This window comes from Scomber scombrus, chromosome 6, assembly GCF_963691925.1.
Source record: "Scomber scombrus chromosome 6, fScoSco1.1, whole genome shotgun sequence".
Lineage (NCBI taxonomy): Eukaryota > Metazoa > Chordata > Actinopteri > Scombriformes > Scombridae > Scomber > Scomber scombrus.
In genome coordinates, this window is record NC_084975.1 from 1,948,174 (window position 1) to 1,952,249 (window position 4,076).

Sequence of the window (4,076 nt, forward strand, 5' to 3'; positions counted from 1 at the left end):
AGGAATGCAGTTACTACCTGATCTTTTATATGTCCTGTTGGAGCTGCTGGATGCACCCACTGACTGAATCTATGTTCCTCTTCTGGAGCTTGGCATACCGGAGGTCCACATGTGGCCAGATGTGGAGAAACAGCTGCAGAAAGAGCTCAGCAATGCTAAGTCTGCTAAAAACAACGTAGCTCCATGCTATTGTCTCGATGGCTGCAGCTTTCTGTTTGCATTTTTTCAGAGAGATGTTTTAGGTGTCGTTCCCCTGTCGTTGTCACAACGCTTCGGTGCTGACACTTTGAAACAGCAAACAGATAAAGCAATAAAAGGAATAACTCGCACTGCATCCAGCTAGCCAGCTCCGTTTATCATCAGCAGCGGGACAAACTCTCAGCTCCTCCATCACCTGCTGCTGCTTTATCCTCTTTCTCTCTTCTAGTGAAAGTCTTGTGAAATTATGTTTTTGTAGAGAAATTACAAAATAATCTTCTTTAATTTCCGTGGCTCCACTTTAACTTCATCTCCTGAAAACTACTGTCAGCAGGAGTTTGGGTGACAGCAGCTGACGGGAGGGCGTGAATGACAGCCGGAACGGTCCAAGCACAGTAGATTAAAAAACATGAAACAACAACAATTCGCTGCCAATAAAAGTGGGCGTGTCCAAGGCGCACTGAGCTGCGCCCCGTGGGAAACGTGACGCAGGCCAATGAGAGAGCAGCCTCAGGTCATGTGCTTATCAAAAGTTTGAGGGCTTGCATTGACTCCCATTAGGCCGGCGCCCCGCATACAGGAAGTACATATAGAAATTAATAAAATACAATTTGGAATCGATTTATAATGAATGCTGACAGGTGCTGAGAGACTAACAGGCGCATTTTACAAGCAAATACTTTTTATTTCATAATGATTTAGCATTATTTAATTAATTTATATTTAATATGTTTAAGTAGACTTTCTTTAGATTATTGGATGGGGCGGCGCCCCAGCGCCCCGCATTGACCAGCCGCCACTGATAGGGTATAATATTACTCACGCACTTGTATATATTTAGTCTTTGCTGTTCTAATATAGATCTCTCTTAGTCACTAAAAGGTTAAACCTTGGACTTCCATGAAAATAGCCTTTTTATATCTGCTCTGGTACTTGATTGACTCTTTCTTATCAAAAATCTGTAATTTTCAAATAGTTTATCAATTGTTTCCAAAACTTTGGTCCCAATTATAGAAAAAAATTGTGGTTTCCTTGAAGAAAAGTTCCGTCTGAATTAAATGTTCAGTGGAAATTGGGCTTAAGACAAGCTAAGAAGGGTCGGTAAAGGGAATCACATTCCTGCACTACCTTACACAGAACTTCTCTCTGGGGCATGTGATCACTGTTATCCTGGGAGTCATGTCTAAACAAACTAATATGACCAAACTCAATAATGAAGGGACATGTCAACCAGTGCAGCAGTGTGGCTCATTGATGTCCTTTTAATAGTTTTTGGACAAAGCCACAGACTTCATTGTTATTTTCTGTACATGCGATATGTTGTCAATAAGAAAAACATAGAAAATCACCAGTTTTATCTTTTAAAGAAAAAAAAGATCGATCTTTAAACAGACTGAATCCTAATATATTTAGTTGACCTGCACCACCTGCACCTTCCGGTATAAACACAGAAACATATTACTGGCTTTTTTTGGTCAGGTTCCCTTTTAGAGGAATCTGAGGCAATAAAGTGAGAATGCCTTTATGGCCAAATCCCAAGGTAACGTTATCCACTTGGAAACTCTGCTGAATTCCTACCCGCCTGAAATCATGCCCACACATTTATTATAGCTCCAAGTGTTAATATGAGAGGGCCCTCTACAGTCAGAGAAAGCTCTGGAAGCTTTACTAAGTTCTCCAAACAGCAATCCAAGATGATACACTAACCAGGCCAGCCAATGGTTACTGATATTTATAGGCGGCAGAAATATGAGCTTGATAAGCACTTTATTTGGGGCAATAGTTAAAAGTTATATAATGGTTTCACTGATGGTTTAATGTATTTTTAACCTGTTTCTGAACTCCTAAGACTCTAGAATGTGTTCTACTGCATGGCCTTTTAAATGTATTTTTATGCTCTGTGAGGTTATAAATCACAATGACGAATTCTCCTATTTTAGTTGGATCATTGCGAAACATTGGTTCTTGTAGTCCATCTTTAAACATGAGATCCTGGCATCTCAAGATGATAACTTTTTCCTTGTTTGTGACATCTTTTGATCAGTTTTTAAAGATTGCTGTTGGATTCTGCTGTGGGAGCCAAACATATCTTAACAACCTGTAAACAACTTCCATAAGCATCTCCTAATCTGGCAACAGATAACAGAACATAAAATAAGTAGGTCATGAGAGGATGTCCCGCCAAAAAGTAGGTGGTTGCAGCACATATATTGGTCTACAAGGATCAAATTGTGTTCATCTAAACGAGCTACTCATTCAGTGCACAATAAAACTTGCCAAGAAAGAGTTTAAGGAAGTTTTAAGAGTGTTTTCGAAGACTGTATCCCTAAATTTAAAGTCTGTTTTGGCTATTAGCTCAACAACTTTGTTCTCTGTTAGCCTGACAACCTACAGCTCCGTCATCTGTTCAAAGGTGTTGGGCAGCAGTGGAGGACGAGGCTCTGCTGGTTATTTTATTTTGTGAAAACCAGCCGAGATGAATCTCCACATTCGAGATGGACACGTTGTCATTTGAACACTTTCCAACTTGGAAAGACGTGTCATTTGTGAGAAATGTTTTATTTAATTGGTGATGGCACGCTTGTGTTTGAGATTTGACACGGTAGAAGTTTAACACACGGTTAACTCAATTAGAAAGAATTGTTTTCATTAACGTGAGGCATTTCTTGAATGGACTTTCGAATAAAGCCATGTTATGAAATATCATGCAAATTATGGCAGGAATGACGTAAACCGGGCGGGGTTGGTGTCCAATTTGAGGCTTTTGATTAGACCTTTTAAAAGTGTTTTTCGGGGGTTTTATATCCTTGATAACCAAGTTGTGAAATATCATACAAATTATGGCAGGAATGACGTAAACCGGGTGGGGTTGGTGTCCAATTTGAGGCTTTTGATTAGACCTTTTAAAAGTGTTTTTCGGGGGTTTCTATCCTTGATAACCAAGTTGTGAAATATCATGCAAATTATGGCAGGAATGACGTAAACCGGGCGGGGTTGGTGTCCAATTTTAGGCTTTTGATTAGACCTTTTAAAAGTGTTTTCGGGGGTTTTATATCCTTGATAACCAAGTTGTGAAATATCATGCGAATTATGGCAGGAATGACGTAAACCGGGCGGGGTTGGTGTCCAATTTGAGGCTTTTGATTAGACCTTTTAAAAGTGTTTTTCGGGGGTTTCTATCCTTGATAACCAAGTTGTGAAATATCATGCAAATTATGGCAGGAATGACGTAAACCGGGCAGGGTTGGTGTCCAATTTGAGGCTTTTGATTAGACCTTTTAAAAGTGTTTTTCGGGGGTTTTATATCCTTGATAACCAAGTTGTGAAATATCATGCGAATTATGGCAGAAATGACGTAAACCGGGCGGGGTTGGTGTCCAATTTGAGGCTTTTGATTAGACCTTTTAAAAGTGTTTTTCGGGGGGTTTCTATCCTTGATAACCAAGTTGTGAAATATCATGCGAATTATGGCAGGAATGACGTAAACCGGGCGGGGTTGGTGTCCAATTTGAGGCTTTTGATTAGACCTTTTAAAAGTGTTTTTCGGGGGTTTCTATCCTTGATAACCAAGTTGTGAAATATCATGCAAATTATGGCAGGAATGACGTAAACCGGGCGGGGTTGGTGTCCAACTTGAGGCTTTTGATTAGACCTTTTAAAAGTGTTTTTCGGGCCTCTCTATCCTTGATAAACAAGGTTCTGTGCCAGACCCGGATCATCAGTTAGAGTTTTTAGGAGTCTAAACATGCATGAAGCGTGTTTGACCATTTTGAGGTGTGTATAAACAGATAATCGGCTAATTTTCTTGATATTTGCGAACTGCAGCATGAGAACATCCAACTCTTAATTTGCAGTTCATGTATCCAGTATCATTTAAA